Source organism: Oxyura jamaicensis, chromosome 1, assembly GCF_011077185.1.
Source record: "Oxyura jamaicensis isolate SHBP4307 breed ruddy duck chromosome 1, BPBGC_Ojam_1.0, whole genome shotgun sequence".
Taxonomy (NCBI): Eukaryota; Metazoa; Chordata; class Aves; order Anseriformes; family Anatidae; genus Oxyura; species Oxyura jamaicensis.
Window position 1 is genome coordinate 127316348 of NC_048893.1, and position 27340 is coordinate 127343687.

The following is a 27340-nucleotide window of genomic DNA, read 5'->3' on the forward strand; positions in this document are numbered from 1 at the left end:
GTCTGGACAAAGCTTCATAGTTTCTTTCAATAAATTCCCACATCACAAATAATAAATGGTGACACATTTTTAGCAAAATTAACCATATCCAACTGTAAGTTCACCAAAACCAAAGAACGACACAAGGACAGAGAGCACCCGGCTGCTCATCACTTCCAAGGGCACAAAAAGGGAGCCTCAGGAGCTACCAACCTTCTGGCCTCACCTCAACACAATGGACTAAAACCACAGTTACCTTGGCATTGCCTCTTTACCAAAACTATATGCACTAATGACAGGATGGAAGAAAACAGCACTACTGCCTCTCATTACCATTTACTCCAACTACCATCACTTTCTGCAAGGCAGGCTCCTCACTTATTTTGCCTGTTTTTATATTTCTTCTCTGTTTTCCATCTTCCTGCTACTGACGCCTTTGTTCATCCCTATTTTCCATGATTTTAGTCTCCTCTCAAGTTATTTTTTTCTAGTGGTTTTCAACAGCTCATATATTTTTTAAGGTATGATTCATGTAATAATGAGGATGGGTCCTGATTTCAGCCAACAGCAACCAGGAATCTGTATAAACATTCTGCTTTCGTTCTCAATAGCAAACCAAAAAAATCAGGTGAAATTTAACAAGGTTTCAAGCTGAAATCCACATCAAGCATGCACATCACTAGTGCCTCATCTGTATTCTGTGGTTGTGGAGAGCTGGCTTTCATCCTCTAACCCACTCTGTTTGAGCCTTTCAACCTTTCCTCAAATTTCAGCGAGTCTCTTTTCTTTACACTCATAGAGTGTCTTACCCCAGAATTCGTCTCCTACTTCCTTTTCCTTAGTAAATTACATATATACATACACAGAAACACCTAGGTTGGCAAAGACCTTCAAGATCATCTAGTCCAACCATCAGCCTGACCTTCTTAGTCCCATCACTACACTACGTCCCTCAGTGCCATGTCCACACGTCTCCAAAATGTCCCTAGGGATGGGGACTCCACAACTGCTCTGGGCAGCTCATTCCAGTGTACAGGCCAGCTGCAGAGCCGGGCTGAGCGAATGAAGCCACAGTGGGTGAAAGCATTGCTGAGGGCCCACAGCAAACCCAGAATGGGATCCAGCAGCCCAGGGCCTCGCGGGGAGACTTGCAGTAGGTGAAGTACAGTCAGCATCAGCCTGGGCTTGTGAACAGGTCTGACACCCCCCAGCAGCTGCAGGTTGAAAATTAGATCTGATAGAGGGTTATGGTTTCTTAGAGTCCTTGGCTGAAAATGCTGCCACCTGTGGAGAGGGCCAAAGCAGCATACAGTAAATATTCCGCCTAATTTCAATAGGCCTTAGAACATAAACTTCTTTAGCATTGTAACAAAGAACAAAAGAATTTTCCTCTCAGAAATCACAGAATCATCTAGGTAATGACTGAAGCAAAGTCTTAACTAACAGCCAGGCTGCAGTTTGAAATAAATCAGCATAGAATTAATACATCAATGCTCTATCTGATGTCTTCCACCTGTTCGGGTCTTGCTATCCTTGGCTCCTGACCTCAGCAGCTGTACTCCAGTACTAATGGCTTCAAAATTGCCTGGGCAACGTTTCTCCAACTGAGGGTTAAATTGCCTTTGCTTTGCCACTGGTGAGGATGGGGAGACACAGCGGTGTGGGACTTTAAGCAGCAGAACTGCTTTCAAACAGTTGCCGATGTAATCGTGGAAAGAAGTTTGTCTCCCATGGCATTTCTGAATTGTGAACTTCTGATTGTGCATCAGTACTGAAAATCTGAAAGAGCAATTTAGCAGCACTGTTTTGCCATCAAATCCCGGGCTGTGGTCACGCAAGCCCCTGCCATACTGAAGTCAAGGGATTTTTTCCATGCATATCTCTGGTGCAGAATCAGAGCTCGTCTCAGCAAGAGTTAGTTATTCCAATGCTTCAAGACATTTGCAGGCAATTTCCTTGTTCTCAGTCCTTCAGGCCTACTTAGAGGGACAAGAAAGCTCTGCCTCCTTTCTTTCAGGACCCCTCCATGCCTTTGAAGTCCCCCAGCCATTCTCCCTGAGTCCTCTCGCCAGTACCTCTCCTTGTTTCTGCTCACCAGAAGCAGGAAGGGATGCAGGCTTCAAGCCAGGCACATCCCCACACCCACAACAGGGGATCAGGCACCACCAGGGGAGATGGGCAAGACACAGCCTTATATACACCCCATTAAATTAGTCATCCTATGCATTTTAAGAGCGTTAATTAAAATAAAAAGCCTTTTTTACTCAAGCAGGTAAGAGTCACCCTTTATTGTAGTTGAGCTGGTGTTTTTTGCCGTGTGCTTTATGCTCAGCCATGTTCTGCTGTACTTAACAAAGGAGTATTGTGCACAATGTGCCAGAGCACAGGGGGACGGAGAAAGAGGCACGCCTTCTCATCAGTTTTTGATTGTGAAATACAGTGTAATGGACCCTCATTAATTCAATTCATGCCGGTAAGACCAACACTGAATTATTAAATTATTGTGAACAAGTTCCAGAACAAATAGCATAAAAGGATTCTTAACTGCAAAGTATACTTTGCTCATTTGTGTTGACAGCTGTAACATAACTATAATTATTTATTATACTCTATAAATTACAATCTTTCTATTTTTTTTTTTAAATATGGACCTTCTGCATAGCACCAGCCATCGCACTTCTGTTGAACAATGTTCAAACCTGTTTTTTAATTGCTTTTCATGAATCCTTAAGTGAGAAAATTAGCTGAGTTGTTCTGGCATATATAACAAAGGAACTGACATAGTAAAAAAAAAAAAAAAAAAAAAAAAAAAAAAGAGTAATTTGTGCCAATTTTCTCATTTTTATTAGGAAAATCTCTTATATAAGACACTTCATGACACACTTTTTCCATAAGATGGAGAGGTCTGGAGAGGGAGAGAAGATACTAGGGTGCCAATAAGCTTGTTATTAGCCTGATGGCAAAAAGTTTATACCTATTTATACTACAAGGCCTTCCAAGGGAATCTACAAACTCAGATGGGAAGACAGTACTTAGCAGTAAGCAATACTTCATTAGCATTTCAATGCACACATTACTAACTCTCGCCCCCCCCCCCTTTTTTTTTTTATATTTGACGTCTATAAATCAGTATCACTCAGACAACAGATAAAGTTTGAATTATTTCTGCACTTCTAGTATGACAATAAATTAAACACACACCTGAATCTGGCTCCGTCTAGGACAGCACAGTTGAAAGAATGGTACAAAACGAGTGTCAAGCCACCATCCTAATCTAGAGTTGAAGAAAGATCACCTCACACCTTGAAATCCAAGCTGGTATCACCCAGGGGAATCAGTAAAAGTCAACCATGCATCTTAGGAAGGTAGCAGTTATATATTTGCATGTCTCTTGGGAGAAATGGCTAATTAGGAAATGGCACACCGTACAGTGAACCTGTTGTTAAGAACTGCCATTGTATTTCAGACAATGAGGACCAAAGCATTAGCAACACTAAAGAAAGAAATGCAAATCATTATGCTTCAATGTCCTTGAGTGTAGTGCTTTTTATGACTTGCTATCCGTACTTCATGGAGCTAGAATTGACTCTGTTGGAAGGAACAGGTTTAGTCAAAACACAGCATTTCTTTTTCAGGTGATGTTAGAAAATAGGCCTATGTAAGTCTTATCATGTTCAAATGAGAATGAAATCTACACTGTTTAATTATACTTCCCAGCAGCTCTGACTACAACCAAGCCATTTTTATGGTGTATGAATATAAAATACTGCACTGTAGCCCAGCAATCCAGTGCTGTAACTAGTTACATATACCTGTTGCAATTGTCTATAATGTGCATGTTAGCACTGACGACTGGAGGCCTCTCCAAAAGCAATATTCCCCCCTCTGACAGAAGTGAAGCACTGATCCAAGGAATTTCTAGAGAAATTCCAGTGGGCTCAGATTACTATATAATGTCTGATGCTGCTTAAGAGCAAAAACACAAGGAAAGAAGTCTCCTTTTCCCTGGAAATTTTTGAATATTAAAAAACAAACAAGCAAGCAAAGCCCTTCCCCATCCCTAGGCTGTCAGACAGAGAGAGCTGCCAGGAGGCAGACAATAGCAGGGAAATGGGCTGGAACCTGGAAACGTTACATGCTACATTTATTTCCTTAAGGCAGGATCAGCTTTACCTACATCACTCTGACAATTGACTAACTTATCCTTAAAGGCCCTTAAGGATGAAGTGTCACCTGGAAATATAACTATGTTCGCTCCATCACTCAGATGGCAAACAGAAATGAGAAACAATCTCAGACCTCTGCGAAACTGCCTGTTTGAGAGTGAATTGGTCGCAACTGGAAGAAACTTTTCCAGCTTTAATATATTTTACTTTGTGTCACTGAATCCAGCCTTCACTTCTCCCATGTTCATGACATTGTATCAAGAATCACACCAGATGTTAAGAGAGGAAACATCTACTGCATCTAATTTTCTTCTGAACTACAGTGATGGCTTAACTTGGTGTAAGGTGCTTTGTTCTGAGATTGCTCTGTTCTACGAGCCTTCAAACAGCCTGTTTTTCTCTAATATTTCTATAGTAAAGGAAGACAAGCCAACTGGTCTACTGCTTCTTGAGCTTTCACTCTCCTTGAGTGGAAAAAGAAAACTGAAGAGAAAAGAAAACAAAAACCAGGAAGGAGGGAGCAAGCAGCATGCCCCTTTCTCTGCCCACCTTCCTTGACCTTTATCAAACCTCAGCTAGCTACTGAAATGAGAAATTCCAGAAATATGTATTATTCCCCAACGCAAACCCTCTTCTTCCACAGGCTCCCACCACACAGATGAATCTCTGGCTCTAACTGTAAGCCACTGCATACTATTTTCTCTGTGAAGTTATCTGAACCTGCTAAGGCTGGATGGTACCCTCTGCAAGTAGAACATGGCCGACATCGAGCAGAAAAGGATTTCTCGTGTGAGCAGAAAAGGATTTCTGGTGTGGATGGATGTGCCTTCAGCAACGTGCTGGATTGCTTTACGTCACCTCCTCTAAACTACCTCCCTTCAACTCAATTTTGCAATCTACAATACCACCCACCTTTCTATCTCCCTTTTAGGTGTCATGCAACCTGAAATGGTCCATACTGCAGCATTTCATGTGCAATGCATCTTTTGTCATAGCCATTCTATTCCACTTCTGTGTACATAAGCAGTGCTTGCACTGCTTGTCAAAGGCTTTTAATTGTATGTATTTTAAGATGCTTTAAAAGAAAAATACAAGTCTGCCAGAAGCAGTAATGACTGTTTTTCACTTCGACAGAGCACTCTATCATACTTCACACCCACTGGAGTATTTGCAGGCTTTGGAAGAAGAGGGCCTAGATGTTACTGTACTAATGTAGGATATTTGTCAATGTGAAGGTCAGCAATTCTTTCTACATTACTGAAAAACACCCCAGACTGTACATAATTATATGCTTTGTTATAGAGCATTTTCTAATTGCCATAATATTCTATTGTCTGCTCCAGGATGAGTAAGGAAAACCAATATCCTTGTCTCATACATCAAATATAAGCTTTTTAGTCAAAATATACAACTGCAAATCATTGTGCTCTAAAGTCCATTGGAAGACGCTCTTGCAGTGCTTTTACAGCTTAGCATGTAGAGAATAGGTGAATTGCTGTTGAGTGTGTTCCTGAAAAGACAGACAACCAACACTTTTCCTTCCTTTTGTCAATGAAAATACAGTAGTTGTAGTATTTCCGTTTGCATGATAACAAAAGTATTAAACTTTGAGCTTTAAATTCCTGTTTTGAGGGATTTCTCTGGGCTTAGTGCAACAAAAACTTAGACTCCTTTTGCAGACACTTTGCTTCTTTAATTTTCTGTAATGCCTGTTCCAGCTTTGGGTGATTCAAAACAGCAATGTGCTTCTGAAGAAAGGCACACATATTTTTTCTGTACTTATTGCTAACAAGTAATTCCAAGATATTCAAGAGATTAATGAATATGGACTAAGTGCAATTTAATGAGTAATAACTTGCAAGAAGAAAAAATTTCATTTCCAAAAAACATGCTGCATAAACAGAATGTTTCATTTACTATTAAAATTGAGGAATACAGAAAGTTTCATTATGGGTTGTAGAATACACATTTGGGTTGTAGAATACACATTTATTTGGGAAGTATCTTCAAATATCTGAAGATACTTCAGATATTTGAAGATACTTCCCAAATAAATGTGTTACTTTACTTAGAGTATTATACTTAGATATAGATACTTTGAGTATTTCTAATTTTTAGAGTATTTATACTTACTAATACTTGTTTCAGAATTACCTGAAATAATAAAAAACCCAAGGACACTGAAGTATTTTCCACAGACATTAGCAGACTGGCACAGACTCTTATGCCTGCAGAATTTGTCCCCTTGAAATAAAAAAAGGTTTGCTTAGTTTTGTCTGTTTCTTTTTAAGAAGTGCAGTGCATGATTCCAGGAAACCAAGAAACCAGAGTCAATGATCTGATGACTAGTATATGGTAAATATTTTGTTTTTTTTCCTTTGGAAACTATCTGCTTTCTCAACTGAGTAATGAGGCACATATTTCAGAAATCATAATAAGAATACACATGCACTCGCATATATATGCAATCAGATTATATAAATTTATTTTGTGTTGGACTGACTTTGCATGTATACGCTCTAAAGAACTAGCACTGGTTCAGACAGCTCCCAGTCAAACAGTAACTTGGTGCACTGCACTCCATGTAACCAAGCCTCATTAACACACCTGTCAGATGCTGTTCCAAGAGCTTGTCCTCCTGCCTGAAGGTCAAGCCCTTTCAGGCTACAAATGCCCAGTACAGCCTGTCAGCGCACCAACACCAGCCATGAAAAGTTCCCATCTGCTGCTCCGACCATCCCATACCCAACCTGCCCAAATAATTCATATTTAACAGGAATCAATTCTTGTGCACAAGCACAGAAAATAATATCATCAAGTGCAAGTGTTAGTACGCTTCTTTCTTTCACTGAATCCAGAGTAATTTCTAGGCCTTTGTAGCTTTGCATTGTAGCATGAAAGCATGTCACAGGGAGCTGGATCTACTGTTGTGACGCTGCAGGGCATAGGATGAAGCTGTAGGTAGAAACAACAAAGGAGAAGAGCTACCAGATGGCAACCATGCACTTTGGACACTGCCAGCTATCCCCTCCAGCATATTTTACGTACTGATGGGTACAGTCTCTTACAAAATTGCCAATGCAACATGTCTGCCTACACTCACCTACGAAACGAGCAGAGGTCGAATTTTACCATCACATGAATTTCTAACAGATCTTGTCTAAGTTCTTTTTTGTGATGTGGCACTGCTTTATCTTACTGCATAATTTGACAGAATTCATCTAACGAACATGACATACAAATCTTGAGTACAAGCTGAAAGAGAAGTAATCACTGAAAAGAAAGCCTAAAATATGGAAGGATACAGTAATACATTCAACCCTGAAAGAAGGAGTAACTTGTATGCCAAGAAGCTATAAGGCAGCTTGAGAATGCAAACTGGCAATCAGTAGCAAATACTTAATGGGATCAAAGTTTATAAAAGCTGCATACTCACTGGTAGGTCACATCTTCCTTACAAGGCATGTTAGATACAAATTACAAGGAGGAAAACTTTTTTTTTTTTTTTTGTAAAATATCTTTTAAAATGGGCTGTATCCATTTTCTGAAATCCTCCCAAAAACATGTGAAGAATGTTTACAAGTCTTTCTGCACCACTTAAAAAAGTAGTATTTTTTTCCCCTTTTTTCATTTCCTTTTTTCTTTTTTCCTTCCTCTTTTCCCCATTTTTTTAAAAAAGAACAGGACAGCACAGTTGGTATTTAAATAAGCAATTAGACATTACAGGAAAAGATATTTCAAACAACAATATCCATCATAGATGAAGCTAGAAATCTTTCAATACCATAAGACTTATTTGCAGGAGTTCAAAAGATTTCATTCATCCCCAGATATTGAGAGGGGTAATGGAATAAACAGATTAGTTGGATATCATGTAACTACGGAGCATACAGTAGTTCCGCTTCGCAGTCAGTCCGAATTGTTATTACTCGATTTACTTAATTTGAACCATGGTAACTTACATTAACTGGGGATATGGCCTAGAACCTATTTCACCTGAACTGAAGCAGGGGCTTTTTCTAAATGCTTTAAGACAGAAAAAAAATTCTTTTTTTTTTTAATCAGAAAGAATGTTTTACAAGAAATAAATCCGTGAACAGAAGCCTATACATTCTGCTTTTTGACATGCAAGGAAATATGGTAGAGAACAATGATTTATTGGCTTCTGGAGTGCAGAGTTATGTGGAAAGCCTTCAAGGTTTTCTTAGGACACATACAGTCACCGAGGCTGAAGAAGCGTACTCAGCTCTGGCGCCAAAGCTGCACCATACAGCGGCATTCAGCACCGCAAAGAAGCACAAATGATCTGTGACAGCGCTCTAAATATCAGCATGCAAATAAGACACCCTGAGCAACCCTCTCCGCTTCCAGATTTGCCACGTTGATTACAGCCTGAAAAAATTCTTTAGAAAGTAGGCCGGGTTCTCACTCAGCTGAACTTGGCCACAAGCGCACACACAATCTGTCAGGGATCAGCAGCACAAAGAAGCACAGTCTCTTGGGTGTACAGCCGGGCATTCATGAAGCTTGCAAGGAGCACAAGGTATCAGGCTTTAAAAATAGCCAAAACAAGAAGCTGCACCACAATCACAGCTACTTGAGTATAATTACCCCAATGGAGAGATGCCAAAATTGAGATTAGAACTCCTTATAGTAAAGCAAATGCTTTGTTATATGTTAAAATTAATTTAGGTGCAGAAGTAACATAAAAGCCTCGGGATGGCACATGACGGGCCGGATTAAGAAAATTTACAGATGTAGAGGGGGATCAATCAAGAATCACTGTCCTAGATGTGACGTGAACCCTCACATTGCAGACAGCCCAGTCAAGGTGCTGCAGTTCACCTGCTAACAGCACCCTGTCATACAACACCTGTAAGCTCACCACCTCAAAAGACAACCCTGACAACAAAGGTGTCACAACTTCTTGGGCAACATTTCCAGCTATCTAAAGGAAGCAGACAGAAAAAATATTTTGCTGCAATCAGTCTTTAAACCATTTCCCTGGCACTGTATGATCTTCTGAATTTCAGAACACGCCAAGCAGCGTCATTTCTTTTTCCTGCCTCTAGTATCTTCGAAAGAGCCCTCGGATAATGAGTCATGAGTCACTCTAGACATCTACAATCCATTATACCAGTACTATTCGTTGACGTCCCTTACGCTTTAAAAATGCATTAGCGGAAAAATGTTTATTCCCACCCTCAACCCGACTGACCTTTGAGATGACGAGGTTTCTCTAAACCTTAAACTTCATAAAGCCTCTTCTACACTGCCAGTCACATGTCAGAATTCAAAGCTCTGTACTTCTAAAGAGGTCTCCTGAGAAGATCAAAAGCCCATCCTCTACTTGTGTAGCAAATATGAATACATATCTAAAATCTCATTTTGACTCTGAAGACAAACGTTAACAAACATTTTTGTTCTCCAGTTGAGAATAGCAGAGACAAACTGGCATCAGACTACTCAGTATTTACTACCATTACTGTGAACTTATGGAAAATGGTGCCCTCGTCCTGACAAGTTTCATTTAAGGTCACTGAAGGTAGCTTGTTAAAAAAAAAAAAAAAAAAGGCACCAAAAAACCTGTTGAGATTCTAGAGGCAAAGCGTTTGAAATTGAAAATCCATCCTAAGACAAAATTGTTTACAAGATCTTGCTAACTCGCCTCTAATGCCAAAAGCGTAGCACCGAATCAGCATGTCCAGCTTTTAGAAAAGTCCTGCTCGCTCGGGAGTGTGGCATCTGTCCCCTCGGCACTCCCCACCAGTTCTGTGACACGAGTGTTTCAGAAGAACATTTGCTCCTTTTGCAAATGGTGATGAGCAGGAGAAACAAGGAAATGAGCACAATCCACACAAAACCAGTTGCAAACCAAAACAGCTAATTTCCATGAACTTTTCTCCTTAAAAGAAAAAACAATGAAGTACAATGGGAAAGCAAAAGTCTTTTTCATGCCTCTAATTCAACGAAACTACTGAGCACAGCAAATACATAATCTTAAAATAAAACTAATGACAATGTGTCTATTCACAGGCTTATAATTAAGCTTATTCTTTAGTGCTCTGTCAAATCCTTGATGAATGAGCAAAGAAAATTTAAGGAAAAACGTATACTGACATAATAAATTATGTTGCTAGAAAAATGTAAATATTAAGATAAAGATTCACTTTATCAGAGAGAGCTCCCAAACTTTTTTTGTTAAATTTTGGGCAATTTTATTTAATCTGAAGGTATTTTAAAAAAAAAAAAATCCTTGCAATAAAAAACTTTGCATTTTGCCTTCTGCCAAATCTGTTCCAGCAGCTTAAGACTTCAGCTTTCTTTGATGTGCTTGCACTGATGATAGCTTAAGGAAGTCTCTTAGCAGAAGTATTAGGCAACTAATAATGTTTTATCTTGTTCTTTCCACATAAAACGGGGAACATGAGTTAAAAGGGTGGAAAACACAATATTACAACAGCACACTTACCACATTCTGTAGCTGATGAGAACCTCTAAAAGTTAGGTCTTAATAATGTTCTTTTTCTTTCTAAGTTCCAGTTCTATCATTTACATGATTCCTGTTCACTCTCGAATATATGACAAATAACAACATTTATTACCTTAAATACGTACTCCAACAAAGTCTATTCAACACCTGTTCAAGTTTTGATCTGTTACTCATGCAAACAGTTGTTCTTAAAGATAAAATATAAATCTCTATTTGAACTGCTTCAACTGGTGAGACTGATTCAGTTCATGTCATCTGCAGATTTCTGTGCTGCAGCTTTTCCAAACACGTGAAATCATCTGTACAAGGAATCAAAAAGAGATTGAGGCTTTGGAATGTTTAATAACTCCACAGAATTTAGGACCTCTAAATCTGCTTCACTTAACTGTACTTCAGTAAATAGGATGCTTTTGACAGTCTGCCCACAAAGCCTTTCAATTTTGAAAGATGTAATTTCATAAAGAACTTCAAGGTACCAGAACCCACCCATTCTCTGGTGATTTGTGGTCATTTAAAAATAGCTATCCCTCTCTCCTCCAAAAACATTACATCCTGCTTTTTCAGAAAAACTTCATACAAACGATAACAGGCAAACTGGCTGCGTATAAAAGGATAGGATGCCCATATACAAAGTGCTACAAAAGCAGAATATAAATGAATGAATACAGAAGTGTTATCTTCCTCCAATTCTGTGCTGTTAGAGTCATTTTTAATGTTACTTGTTACAGGAGAAAAACTGAAATTTGGAGGCAGATGCATGCTAATTTTCAGTCAACACTCTCCATTTAATTCTATATTATGGGGTTTGTTGGTTTTGTTCCCTTTTCCTAAGTGAGGTTGAATTTTTACAATTACACCTTTTATTAGCAAGGTATCCACACTTCTCTAAGCACCCCTACTGCTGCCGTGTTTAGGCACAGCCCTATGCGTAGCCATGGAAACAGTGAAGAGCAAAATGAGACTGAGACAGCATTTCAAACAAAGTTATTTTTCATTATTCCTTCCAAGCAAGCTACAACACACCACTTACTTGTAGTAGCCTGTAGTGCCCTGCTTTTGTATTGGGCTAAAATCTTCACTAACGTGATGGCAGTCAGTGCATTGGAGAGCAGTTATGGAAGAATCAAAGCATGTACATGACACCCTCTGTCTGAACCTGAAATGTTTCTCATCAGGTGGAAAAAACAGTTCCAAATAAAGAGAAGACTATTGTAGGTTAAGCCACAAATCCCGTAAGTCTACATAGATCTAAATTACCTCTTAATGCTTTTAAGGGTTCTTCTTCCAGCTTTGTATACTTGGTCTGTATAGTTTCATATACTAACTAGATACATAAAAATAAGACACAGGGTAGGAACAGTAGTTGAAACTCCTTACAGACTCAAAAAAAGAAAAAAAAGAAAAAGGAGTGCTTTCATCACTAAATGGCAATAAACAACTGGCAGACAATAATGACAATTATCTAAAATTCACCTTCACCACCACTCTGACTTAAGAACAGAAAGCGATCACAGGAATGCTGGAATAGATCGTCTCAGAGCTGGCCAGTAAGGAGTGCTTCTGACATTACAAGGCTTAAACAAAAAAGAAAAAATGCATAATTCATGTTCCTGATAAAAATACCGTGATCATCTACACAGGTAGTCAGGTTATCCAATAAATGTCCATCGTTCCCCAAGGGCACTTTCAATTGAAATTTATGGACTTTTCAACCACATAGATTTTTTTTTCAAGTTTGGGGAAAGAAAAGAAGAAGCAAACATCAAGAGAGCTATCAATTCAGCTTTACGTTCATTTCCAAAAGATATGATAAATGTTTATTACTGGTTATCTATTGTAATGCATGTATAAACTACACTGCTCATCTTTTTTATTATTTGTTTGATCACCCATGGGGCAACTCAGCTAAACAGCAGACTAAGTGTTGAAAGAGCAGACCTTCCAGGAGAGATGAATGTACTATGATCACAATAGGAGGTGAGGATCATCTACATGCAGGCAGCTTCTGCATCCATTGAACGGAAGGGTGAATACTGGAACACACAAGTCATCAGAAACTGAAGCACAAGGATGACCTCGCTGGCACTGTTGTCACTGTGTCCCCTTCTCTCTGCTGAGCTACTGTGTACTGAGCTCTCACAACTACCCTTCAGATGTTTCTTGCTCTGTGGTGTAGGCAGCCTATGCAATACAATTAGAGATGATGTAGTGGGCAAGAAGAGAAAGAGAACATCCAATACGGACTTGGACAATATTTCTGTGTTGACAGCTAGAGCCTTTCTTTTACCTCATCTCTAGCACACAAAACAGAACAAAAGCAAACAAAAAGCCACCTCCAGCAAGAGAATGATCTCTGTTGAAATGGATTTCAGAAGTGTGCTAAGAACTTTTAAAGCCCAACAAGAAACTTTTCTAGCACTCTGGATCCCACATGCAAAGCAGGTCATCCAGTAATTTTAAAAGGCAGAATAGGATTTGTGGTTTGCACAGGAAAATAAGCATTAGACCGTAATACTTTGCTATTGAAATCAAGGGACAGTATAATTTCATGACTAGTGAAATAGAACGCTAAACTGAGCCTAGTCTAACTAAAGCCAACAAGAAGGCTATTTCAGCTGGGACTGCTAACCCTCCATATCTATCAGGGATGCTCAGTCTTATCAAAGCTGAACAGAACAAAAATTATTACTCCGTATTTCTTAAATAAAGCCTTACTAAAACTTCAGTGTGATATTTACGCTCTGTAATTACATGATATCCTTACAGAGCCCCTAAATCTAAATCAGGAGTCACATCTTATTTTTTCTCCTTGGCCAATGACTTGAATACAGACCTTAGCAGAGTCCCGAGTCCCCTTTCACTGCCTCCTTCTGACATGCTCTAATCAGCTCCAAAGCAAGCGACATGCAGAGCTGACACTACAAAACTTGAAAGCTTTGTGTTCCTTTTCTGTGACACCAGCTTCATTATATATCTGGTCTAGAGATGTACATGGAGTGTCTGATACAGACTCCTATTTTTATTGCATTCACAAAGACCCATTCTTCCTTATACCAAACAACTCATTTAGTTTGTTCCAGAGGTTCATAAATCATTTATCTAAAGACACAATTAATAGGCAAACACCTTATTATCACCACAGCAGGTAGTTTTCATCCAACAGTTCAGAAGGACTGAACTTGCTAAAAAAAGAAGTCATAATGAATATGATATGGCCAACAGGGTGCCTGGTTGAAGAGCACTGCCACACTATGCACGAGGTGTCTTTTGGGACTCCACTATTATCCTGACCTCTTCAGTCTTCTTCCTCATTCCCGCTGTCACAACAACAGCAAAGCTAATAATAAATGATACACAAGTTACATCCACAGCCATGAGATCATAGTCAAACCATGCAGGTTAATGAAGTGAATGTCACCTTTTAAACAACAGAAATTATTATTTAAGTACAAAATAGTGAATTATGGTTTGATGTATTACTTGCAGCATCAATCACAGCTTCCAGTTCCTCAAAACGGAAAAAGTTAAGCTTTAACAGCCACAAGCATCCTTTACCCTGCTTGAAAGATTCTTCAAAAAGTAAGTATGGATGAATACATTTGTATTTTTTATTTTAATTTCAAGTTTTTCTCTGGTTCACTTTAGGTTGCAGAACTATTCTAAAGTACAAAACAATCATTAATAAATCTACCCATATTTATTACAGTTTCAAGCTATGCTAAGATGGCTGCAGATAATCTAAATGAGAAGGTTTTTTTTTTTTTTTTTAAAAAAAAAAAGCACACAACAGTCATTTCTCCAGTTATGTCATCAGCAGAAGCCTTTATTTTCAGGACTTCATATGGAAGGATGCTTTCTACTGTGTTTGTTTGTTTGTTTTTGTTTCTAGTCTCTGCTGGAATGACACTGCTTGGCAACATACTCAGTTTTTTGCTAAATACAGAATTGTAGCAACTGACTCCCCAGTCCGTACTCAGAAGTAAAACAATATAAAAGAGCATTGATTTGCCTCTTCTCAAATTGCCTACTTGCCTCTTGCTATGGAAGCGCTCTCCAGAAAGTCAGGAAATTTGGCTGAGGAGAAAACCTGCGGGCTGTTTTCTTTCTTGCCAAAGAGTTTGTGACGAGACCTTCAGTAAATCACCTCCTGTCTCAGTCTCAGCAGAACAGAGGTTAACATGCTTGCTTCCTTTATGTGCTGATGAGGCCAAGCCATGATGATGCTGCTCAAAGGTGACACACTCAATGGGAAAATTCACACTTATCTCAGCAAGACTGAATTTTACCCCCGAGGATTCAAGAAGTATTTACTCATTACTCAAAGTGCCAAAAAACATACTCAATACCTGTTGATGAAAAGACTGAAAATGGACTTTAACACAGTCAAGTGACAGAGGAATGACAACTGAATTCAGCCATTCTTTATCTTCAATACGCTTTCTCTGAATACCATTCACATAAAATGAAATTAAAGCCAACAGGTCAGGACATCAAATTAAAGCAATAAGCTAAAGAACGCTTGATGGACATTTCCTGCTTTGCTTTCTTTTTTGTAACTAGGTAACGAACAATACTACTTCCATTAAGAAAAGGTTAATTTTGTAAATGCCTGTAGGATGGGAGCCCTTGTCTCCACAAAGCACATAGCTTTAAGCTTTCTGGAGAAGACATCCATGCACTTCAGGGGACTGTTCCACACGGAGATAGGAGGCAGCAGATGCCCTCAAACAAGAGATGAGGGTATCAAGAGCTTTCTCACACAGAGCAAGCCAGACCCCGGCTCTATATGGTGAGCCTCTGGGCTATCATCAGACAATGAGATAAAGAGAACATACCAAAAAGCCTTCAGTGTCTGAAAGCTACTCTAGCAGTGGGACCTCACACCATCAGCCCAAGGGTCCCAGCAAACAGATTCCAGCTTCAACACCAGAGGTTTCAGTTTGGTGAGCAAGAAGGTTGTTGCAGAAATCTGGTATGTGATTAAAAAGAACCTCATACATACAGGTAGGAATACCTATGGCCCTCATCACAGGAATGAAATAGCCAGAGAGATGCTATTAAAGAAGTAGCAAGACACCCAAAAATGCCTATTATTTTTTATCAAGAACAAAATTCTGAAAGACCACGCTATTTGATAAGGAACAGGCAGATCTCAGAAAACATTTCTTTCTTGAAACTAAGACCTAAGCAGTAGCAATAAAGTTAGTCCACTTCTCATTGATCATCTTTGTGGATTCAAACTTCACAGCTCCACCATCTACCTCACAAAGAACTCAGAAACTCCAGAATTAATTTAAAAAGACCTTTAACTGTGTCAGTCTGACATATGTTTTGCGCTCTCTGAAGTCCATTTACCTTAAGCCAAAGAAAGAAGGCAAAAAGCAGAGACTACTACAAGAAAAATCCTACCCAACAGCATTCTCTTAATGTGAAACTCTCATGCATACTAAATAAAAAAAAAAAAAAATACCATTTCAGAAATACCAAAGGCATTCACAGGACTCATGAAAAAGAAATTATTTCATTACCTACAAAGCCTATACGGAGGGGTTGCATAATGTATAACTAGAATTAGAATTGGTTATTTTTAGTATTAATTTTCTAAAGAAGATTCATGACTGGAAAGTGAAATCAATGGCTAAAGTCTATTTATGAAAAATCAACAGAGCAAGAGAGATAGCAAACTTTTTCAAAATGTCACTTTCTTTTCCCTAATACTTAATAACTCCGAAATAAATTACATGCAGCCTTACTAAGTAAGAATTCAATGTATCTCGTATTTATTGCAAACAACCAAAAAACTCAATAAACAGGGCAGCCAAAGCATTACTCTTAAAAGTTACAGCACCTCTGAGTACTTAAAGCGGGAGGACTTCAGGAGACTGTCTTGTATTCTAATAAGTTTGAGACTTTTTTTTTTTTTAAAAAAAATAATAATTCAACTGTTCAATTCAAACTGAATAATTCAACTGTTTTTTGTTTTTTGTTTTTTTAAAAAAAAGGGAGTTAGGGAGTTAAAGTTTTTTTTTTTAAAAAAAACAACAGTTGAATTATTCAGCTGTAGCATTTAAAAAGTCTAATTCAAAAAATATTAATTTAAAATTTAAATTTAAAATTTAAAACTTTGATTAATAATAATTCTCTAAAGGTGAATGCCAACATGTAACCTTTAACCGTCGGTATTTCTAGCAATATCCTACCATCTCCGCTGTTTTCATGAAATTACTCAAAAAATGGCTACTTAGGTATCTAATGAAATAAAAAGAGGTAATACATAATGAATTCAACAAGTTCAGTGGTATGGATCACTGCGGACAGTAACTGGATTTCAGTAAACCATATGTCTATAGTAGAGAGCTACAGATTTACCAAAAAATTAAAAAAAAAAAAAAGAAAAAAAATTAAAAAAAAAGACTACACTTACAGATTGATGAACCTCAGTCTGAAAAACCTCTGAACAAGACTTACGGATCATAACAGCTAACAAACTAAAACTCCCTAAGAAAACCTGCAGGGAAACAAATGAAATCTTGAATCTATATACCTGTATATTAGAGAGATTGTATTACCTCTGTTGTTGTCCAACTCCCCCAGGACAGCATCAGAGAATAATATCAAATTTGGATGCTCACATGTTGAAGAGGGGCTCAGAAAAGAGGTATGAGAATGGCTGAACAGACTGAAAAGCATGTTTTACCATGAGCACACAAGAAACCATAACCTAGTTAGCTTTTCAGAAAGAAGACTAAGAGTTAAGCTAATACAAACAGAGAATAAATGGCTCTCTAAATCAGGTTGTAACCACACTGTCTCAGACTAGAAAAGGTTGCCATGTATTTAAAAATGAAAAGAAGAAGAAAGCTGTGAAATTCTCTACCTTTTTGAAGTACTTAAAGAGGAGAAACAAAGGCTAAAAGGTAGGTAGATTGAAGAGAACTATTTAGAACATGAAATTGCAAAAGGAATTGATAGAGCACTGACATGGATTTCTTTCTCTTTCACCCTGCCCTGTGCTGTAACTGACCAGAAGAACTAAGATGACAGCTAAATCAAAAGAAAAGCTTTGCTACATGAAGATGTCTTAGTTAACCCACAGCAGTTATCAGAAGAAAAACTGAAGCTGTCAGCAATCACACAGTATAAATAAAGATGATATGCAAATATATTGATGACAGCAACAGTTGAAACAGTATTCACACAAATGGTTGCATATTAAGGCTTTTTTTTTTTTTTTTTTAACAAAGTCAGCTAAAAAATGAATGTACAGAAACCAATGGCAATGCACTCTTTTCTTTTTTTTTTTGTTTTCCTGAAGGCATTAGGCCAGCTGTGATTCTCTGCACAAACCCTTTGAGATGCATATTTAAATGAATATTTATCATTTTTTTGCACTGAAAAATATATTTAGCAAAAAGCAGCAGATGTGATTGCTTTTCCAGATGTAGATTTCTATCACACATCAGAACTCAGTAGTGAAGGTGGCCGGCCTCACTCTACTCCTGGGCAGCTGGGCAGATAACCCCAGCCCATTGGCTGAACCACATGGAGGCACCAATGTCAGCCCTTACTGATCGAATATAGGTTCAGATATTTATAAATAGGAGACACAAGCATGCACACATGGAAACCGAAGTATCAAGTCCCAAAATATGTGTGCATAAAACAACTTACAAAGCAAACCACTCTTAAATTCCTATGAAAGCAACCAGATGTTTTAAGGTGGTGTCCTAGTACAAGAACAGGATCCACACACTTCAGAGCTCACAGCCCCCTAATTCCTAAGCATTTGGGTACTGAGAAAGGGCTACCAAGACCAAACCAAGCAGCAAAGTTTAGCACTCAGCAAGCCTGGCCTCTACATCAATGCTGTCAATGTATTAATGCAGGCTGGGTGCCCTGAGGCTGACGGTCCAGCTGGCTGGGCAGCAGTACTCCTCCTCTAGGAAGCCTTTGGAGTGGACTGCTTAACAAAGCCACCTGCCCCACAGAGAGGTCCTGTAGAGCTTTCTGAGGAAAGAGTCTTGAGTCACCAGACATCGGCTGAAAGGTACATGGATGTATGGTGTTAGCCAACCAGGCACAGCAAAACCTGCCACCATAGCTAGGTAAGAACATGCTGAGATTATACTGGGAAGGAACAAAAGTCCAGGTTTTCTCCATCTCAGAGTTGAAGCTAGCCTCCAAACCACAGGGATGCACAACCCACCTCAATTCAAACAGAGAACCTCAACATGGAAAACTCTCACCTAGTTATTATGGAAAACATGCACAATACCCAGAAGGACGGAAAACTGGGATTTGCCTCTGTGGTGGTTTTACCGTGCTAGGCAGCTGAACACCACAACCACTCTCTCACTCCCCCTCCTCAGATGAGGAGGGGAAGAAGTAAAGGAAAGAACAACTCACGGGTTGAGATAAGGATGATTTAATTAAAGAGAAAAAAATATTATTAAGGAAATGTTATTAATTAAACAATTCAACTAAAGGGAAAAAGGGAAAGGGGAAGAGGGAGGGGGAAAGGGAATAACAAAACAAGTAAAGGCTATGTGGAAGTGCAGAGGAAAGAAATTACTCTCTACTTCCCACAAATGAGCGATGCTTGACCACGTCCTTGAAGCAGGGCCTCAACGCACGTAGCTGGTGTTCGGGAGGAGGAAAGATGTTTTCACAACAAGAGCCCACTCTTCTTCCTTTTTCCACCTTTTATTGATGAATGTGACATCATATGGTATGGAATATCCCTTTGGTTGGTTTAGGTCAGCTGCCCTGGTGATGTTTCTTTCTCACATTTTGGCCCAGCCCCTAGGAGGGTCAGAGAGAGTCCTGATGCTGTGCCAGCACTTCTCAGCAGCAGACACAACACCGGTGTGATACCACTGCTGTTCTAGCTACAAGCGCAAAGCGCAGCACTGTATGGGCTGCTGCAGGGAAAGTTAACATCCCAGCCAGACCCAGTACAGTTTCATGATTAAAAACAAAACAAAAAACTTTCTACTTAAAGCCCACAAAAACACACAAAGCTACAAAATTGCAAACTTTAGTAATAACCCAGCATAAGCATTACTACCACTGCATCACTGAAATTCGCAGCCTCTGCTTCCATCCTTCAAAATCCCAAATTTTCTTGACATGCTTCTACTGCAACACTCTTACCTCAAAATCTTTATGCACACAAAGTCTGTGTTGACAAAGCCAAGCTTTTTACTTCAGAGTTGTCCAGACATTGACCTTTATTTTGTGAGACTGCTCTATAACATGTTCTCAAGGGAGATATTACAATTTCAGTGTTAACTGCCTCCTAGTTTCACACCATCAGAGCTATAGGAGTTGCATACCATCTTCTGCTATCACTGTGGAGTGGCTGCCAGTATTTTAGGGTGCACTACACCATTATTCCTTATAACTACCTTTAAAAAACATACAGTACAAGGCTGGGCAAGCATTGCAACAGGTTGCCTGAACACCTAAATTAGCACAGAGCCCAGGGCATTTCAAACTCAGGACTGACCTTGCTTTGAGCAAGAGGCTGAACTCGATTCCCCCTGAGGCCCCTTAGCACCCTGAATGATCTTATGGCTGCTCATTTCAGTCAACGCTGCTGACTCCACTGCCATAACTACATACATTTCATATGTAAACTGGCTGCAGTAGAGAATGCAGGTACCTTGGCAAGTTTCTCTTTCTCAGATAACGATTTTTGCAGCTCCTGCTAAAAGCACTGTCACTTCCAGTGACACATGACGTATTTATCCTCTTTTAGAGCTTCTGCAAGAGAGCGGTTTCACAGAGCACATCGCCAAAGTGAAAAGCATCACATATACCTTTCTATTTCTGTACAGAACTGCTACCCAGCCTCGTGGCCCACGAGCTGCCAAGCAGCTGCTCTGCCAGCTCCCATGGCCGTATGCAGCAGAAAGCCCGAGCAGCAGGCAACTGGAATTGTTTTCTTAAGGACACTCAGTTTCCTCTCATCTCTCCTCCCCTTGTACAAATCCCACATTACCCCAGTTTTCATACAGATCTGGTTCTTTCCTCTGGCAGCCAAAATGGCCAACCATACTCTAGGGTGCTAGCTGGTCAAGGGAAGGGATTGTCCTGCTCTGCTCTGTGATGGTGTGGCCTCACCATAAGTACTGTGGGTGGTTTGGGGTGCCACAGTATAAAAAGGACATAAAACTATTGGAGAGTGTCCAAAGGAGAGCTACAAAGATGGTGGAGGGTCTGGAGGGCAGGACATATGAGGAGCAGCTGAGGCCCCTTCGTTTGGTCAGCCCCGAGCAGAGCAGGCCGAGGGGAGGCCTCATGGCGGCCTGCAGCTCCCTCACGAGGGGAGCAGAGGGGCAGGCGCTGAGCTCTGCTCTCTGGGGACAGCGACAGGACCCGAGGGAACGGCATGGAGCTGGGACAGGGGAGGGTCAGGCTGGGGGTTAAGGAAAGGGTCTGCACCCAGAGGGTGATGGGCACTGGGACAGGCTCCCCAGGGCAGTGGGCATGGCTCAGAGTCTGCCAGAGTTCAAGGGGCATTTGGACAAGGCTCTCAGACATAGGGTTTGATTTTTGGGTGGTCCTGTGAGGAGCCAGGAGTTGGACTCAATGATCCTCATGCGTCCCTTCCAGCTCAGGATATTCTGTGATTCTATGATTTTCATCCTCTGTTTCATTGGCTCATCAGAAGATCCCAGCTAAGAGTAATATTGTTTCTGTCCTCCCTTCACGTGTAGCCAGGTGAAATCCAACACAGAATAACTGCCATCTTTCAGATTAAAGGCATTATTATAAACAAGAGGTTTGAAGGTAAGCAGCGAACAAGAAGTCCAGCCCCAGCCACACAGTATGGTCTCAGCCTTAAAATATTCACAGAAAAAAAAAAAACAAAAACCACACAGATTAGGGAACTGGCTAGTTCAAAGGCTAGTAAAGCATCAGGGCAGAGAATCAGTGCACCCTACTCATTTAACTATATTTTGGATTATACCTTGGAGGTAGAAGTCATTTTTTCAGCACACCACTGAAAGGATCTTGTATGTGCAACAAATTACAAATTCAGACTCATCCAGTCCTACAGCCACTTCTATTTCATGATTTTATCTGCATCTCTATCTCTCTGACACCATCTGCAGTACGGACTGAAGTTTCTGCAACATAACACACCCACCCCTGAAGGAGCACAGTAGCGTGAATGAAGAGGCAGGGATTCATTTTGCCTAACCTAACCGTCTGGGCTACATTTTATAATAAAGGGAGAGAGAGCGACAGGTGTTTGGCATAGAAATATCCTTTGCTAGTACCTAACTCAACTGATTAGTACACCAAACCCCCTCAGACTAGGTGCTCATCTCTTGTACATTCTCAGACTGTTTCTAAAACGCCTGAGCTCCAGGGAAGGATGTGCTTCAGCAAGGAGAGCATCTGAGTAGCCAGACCGGAGTGAGAAAAGTCTTCTTGACTGCCCACCTTGCATGGCCCTGTGTCCATGGATGGATAACAGAGCTGTGAGCTGCAGAAAGCAGGAGTGCTCGAGCCCACGCAAAGCCATGGAAAGGCAACACCTCTGGTCTGGAGTCAGGAGGCTCAAGCAGCACAGCTCGCTAAATGCTCATGAAGAAGTGCTGCTAAATCCATCCTGGACACACTAGTTGCAGGCATATTAGCCACTGACAATTCTGCTGGTGCAGACTATGCTTCAGAGTTTATTCATCTCATAATTAAGTTCTCTTAAGTACCCTTGAGTTAATTTGGAAGAGCACACGCACATGATGAGAAAGAGACAGAATGGTTTAGAAGAGTAAATATAACAGTACATTAAAAAGGCAACCACTCCGCCACCACAACAGTAGTCATCTAACATTTTGTGAAAATACCTGATATTATTATAACTGAGCACTGCAGGACTTTGGCATACATCAAAAATACTGTGCACTAAGTAATAATCCATTATAATCCCTGTGTTTTATAGCATCTAAAGAGAGCCTGCCACAACAGGGGCCATATAAAACTGAGAAGGATAAATAAAATAAAAATTCAAAGTGAATGCAAAACTACTTTTCATATGCAAGCAGCAGCAAATCCAGCAAATGAAGCTCAATAAAAATGACAATGAGATTGAATTAACACTGAGTTCCTCATCATTCCAAAAAACAGAGTAAGTTACATATTTATTCTCCGTAGTGTACGGCAGGTTTTGGCTTCAAGCGCCTCACTTTTTCAGGGAAGCAGGCTGTATCACCAACAGGATGTCAAGCTTTGCAAGCCTGATATCATTAACTTCACAGAATAAATATGTGCACTAAAAAACTGACTTCCAGACCAAAGGAGGAACAGGGGGAATTAAAATTTGACCTCATGCATCATCTTATTTCAGATTATATTGCACCTTAGTTGACATTGAAGAACTATTATTAATTTTGTCAGTGCAGACCTTTTCAGAATTCTAGGGGGGAAACAAAGGTCACTCATTTTAGTCTCTAGAAATTACACAATTTCTAACAAGCTTGTTTTCTTCTTGTTTTTATAGCTACAGTATTAATCATATAGCATATAATATTACAACAACTGGAAATGAAATAATACATGCACATGGAAGTAAACAAATGCTGATTTTTCTTAATGTTAGGAAAGAGAATTTTGAGGTCATCTTCAAGAGCGCAAAGATAATTTCTACATGGACTAGATCCTTCCATCATTCCCAGAAAAGGGAATTTTCACAATTTAAAGATCAACAATATTATAGCATTTTTACATCTTCAGGAACAATTCTTCAGTAGATTTTTAATAATCATGTCATTTCAGATATTAAAAATTATAATTAGTGCAGAATTTGATTTAACCAATGACTAGACAGCTAGACTTCTAGCTGTCTCCCAGTCCCAGTGCTTTATTTCCTAGTCTAGTTTCTCACTAGAGAAAGTCTCTGGGAAGAGAAGCAGCAGAATACTAAGTATTTTGTCCACTTGGCTACTGAAGTGTTGTAAAGAAAACAGAATTTATCTAGGTCACCTAGACTGAATACACAGAAGGCTGAGAGTAATTTTTTTAATGAACTTTCTGAACAGAGGTAACAAAATACAAAATTTATCAGTGTCACATTTTCAACTATATATTAACATTTCTTATTATTTGTGTACATCTTTATGTACATATGTACATCCCCAGGAAATTATCCAAAATTTCCAACAAAACATGCAGAAAATTGGGTAGGTGAGAATTTTCCTCCCCCTCTCCCACCCCCCAAAAAAATAAAAATAATTTTTTTAAAAAAAAAAACAACACCACCATTAACATCTTACGATACCAGACCAATTTTCAACAAATCAGTGGTATAAATATCTTCATACTCACATACCTAGGTGTCATGGATGTGGTTCACTTTAGAAGTTAAAAAAAAAATACTTAGCTTCTTGAACCCATCTGATTGATATTTGGAAAGTGGTTTTGCAATTATTCTTCACCTGAAAAGCAAGCTCCTCTGCACAAGAGTTTAATTAAAGAAATCCTACTGATGGTCCTAGAAGAATTAAGTCTCATCCAAATGGACAACAATGAGGTTTATGTCACTCCCATATGGAACCTTACTAAGTCTAAAAAGAAGATAAATGAAAAGGAGAGGGAACTACAGTTTGTGACCATTTAATCACTCATATAACGTCTAAAAAGTATTCTTTCTAACATCCTAGGAATGAATAGAGAAAAAAAGCACAGACAAGTAACTACTAATAAAATGAGTACCATTGTATTTATACTACGGCACACTCACTGTTAGAAAGAATCAGTTTCTGCAAAATGAAAACACACAAAATGAAAAGGAAATCTCTTATCCATTATGGACAGTTACTTTGGTTCATGCTGTCATCTTTAAGAAGTTTCTCTTCACCTTAAGAGATTAAAAAAAAAAAAAAAATCCCGCTATTTCCTGTGCATAGGCTTCTCTTAAAATTACTCTGATTTGAATGCCAAATTGCCTCGTGTGCCAGGCAATTACTTTCTATAATAAATAAAAAATATTTTTTGGTTATCCCCTTGATATTTTTATGAAATATCTTAGTGGTGTCTTTTGTCTACTGAACAAACGCCATAACACCTAATATTTTCTCCAGTGATATATTAAAATATAATTACTTCCCACTCAGCAGGTGCCAGGCAGCATTATACCATGTTTAGCCAGTCTATTTGATGAATCAAGTACAGACTGGAAAGCCTCTTTTTATTCTTATAAGGGATGGCTTCAAAAAGAGAGAAAGAACTGGAGGGAAGATTAAAGAGCCTTACCAAGACTAATTTGCACAGCCTAATTTCAGAGGTAACTTTGCCGAATCACCTCTTGTTAAAATAGTACAACCTGAGGGTTTTTTTTTTTTTTTGCTTGTTCACAAAAACAAGCAAACAAACAAACAAGAAAACAACACACACTAAGTGCACTTTATGGAAGCAAATACAAAGTTTTGTAGCTACTTTAGCTTTATTCTGCCTCTTTTCCCCAACAGTACAAACATCCTAAGAGGATGCTGAGGTTGGTGGGGATGCTCTAAACTTCCTTCAGCAGGTTTAAAGTTAGGCCCACTGTCCTCCACCGCTACTTCTCTCCACCTTTAAGTTCTTAAAATAGTCAAGAACAGCACTACACATAAGAAATGGGCTGGTTTAATTTGAACACCCAAAAGTTTTCCTTTGGACACTACAGATACTGCAGTAACTGAGTTTGCCAGGCTCTGTAAGGCTCATGGTAGCACACCTCCAGAGATGTAATATTTTTATGTTTCTTAAATCTCTCTGCCTGAAGAAACCAAGACGAAAAAAAAATCTACAAAATAAACTGATGTGGCTGAAGTAGAGCAGAATGACATGCTTTATCTAACCTATTTTTAAAGAAACATATTAAATCCCTCAATCCTTCTTAAAATGTTTTTGTTTTACCTTTCCCTTTTCATTCAGCACTCATAGGTTTGGTTCTTCTTCTTCCAAAGTAATTCACATCCAAGTGAATTAAAGATATTACATGCTCCTTTTTGCAAGCATTCTTATGCTACAAGAAAATCAAACAAGATACAGAAACACTTCACGATGAAAGTAGTCCACACCATTCTTAAAGCACAAGTCAGCAATGTGTATATAAATATCATGTTTTCTGAATTACAAATACACCTAGCATGACACACAGTACATTACAAACTCTTAATAAAAAGGTGTTTAGTGAAGAAGGCTGGCCAGGTAAGATGCACATCATCTTTCACACCTGAAGCAGAGGAAGGATGAGAACAGCCAATACCTCACAGGGTAACCAGCACTGTCTGTCAGGTCTCACCTGCCACTCTTCTCCAAACAGGACGACTACTTTCAAAAGCTAAAAGGGGCTTTTCCTGCATGGGACCCTAGCAGAGATGGCAGAGGCTCAACTGAGGAGCAGCATGATGAGTTGTGGCAGGCATGAGGAAAAGGCATCTCGTTCTCTCACTTATAACATTAAAAACCAGTGAAAGCCACAGCAAAAGCAATGTGTCCTCCACCATCTCAGTTAGCAGAGTGCTCAAGCAACCCAACCTTGGAGGTGAGTAAAAGAAGCATTCCTCATCCCCTGCCCAACTAAGACAAAACTCAAACTGTGGAAGTTTCTTGATTATCTCCATGTGAGCTGTTAATAATTTCCAAGAATCTTTGTTTTTGAGAAAAAAATGATTGGATATCCTGATCATATGCTGAAACTTCTAAGTAAATTTATTTAATTGCTCTTCATGCTGTGGCTATGTCGGATCTTCTCTAAACTTTTAACTGCTTGTACCCAAAAACGTTCATTTTGGGGGAAAAATAGTCTTAAACTATGCAGTTATTATGTGTATTTTTAATCTCATCCAATTTAAAGACACACTTCTCCTTGAATTTCAGACTCAGAAGCCATGTCCTGCAGGCATGGAGAGGATGCAGCTACTGTAAGGCTGGAGCTCAGTGCTGCCAGACAATGCAGTACAAACATGTCAGAAAAGAGTTGCTTGGTACAGAAGAGGAACATAACAGTTAAATGGTAAAAAATTACTTTTTTTTGCAGACATCCTCTTGATATGTCTGCTTTGCCTGAGGGAGATGGAGAGCTAAACAGAGCACTGCTAATGGAATTTAAGTGGCCTTTATTTCTAGTTTTCAAAATAAATAAGGGCAAAAATGAAGGATTTTCAAGACAGTGAACAGCTGGAGGACCAACAGAAAGCAGCAATGGGATTGATCAACACCTCCACAAAACACATTTTCTAAGGTAATAGAACAGCATTCAATATCCTGTAGCAATGCCCAGAACAGATGAGGAAAACAGGAAGGTTTCTTAAAACTTTTTTGAACAATTGTGATCACTTCATGCGAAGTGTTCAACTGCAAATTAACAAACATTTAAGATGTCAAAAAAAGTTGTTTTAAAAAAAAAAAAAAAAAAGTTCCCTCCTACAACATTAGGATACAAGAGATAGCTTAACACTGACACAACCACGGAAATAAGATGTCAATATCAATGCATCTTTGTCACTGCTGAACCAAACTTCAGGTAATGACTGGGTGCATGTTTAGGACTTAAGGGCACGGATCAAGCACGGATCAAGCCCATTGGGCATACTTCTGCTGATGAGAAAAAGGCCAGCCTTCAGCATACAAACAACCCTGTCCCCAAATATTAAGTATTTTCCTTCCCAGGCTACAAAGCTAGGCTGCATGTAAAACAATAGAT

The 27340-nt window shown here is 39.2% G+C and overlaps 1 protein-coding gene across 3 annotated transcripts in view; it reads right to left on the bottom strand.

Annotated features, from left to right (window-relative positions):
* Window positions 1-27340, bottom strand: part of FRMPD4 (FERM and PDZ domain containing 4) — a 306613-nt gene that overhangs the window by 221348 nt on the left and 57925 nt on the right. The window lies entirely within an intron of this gene.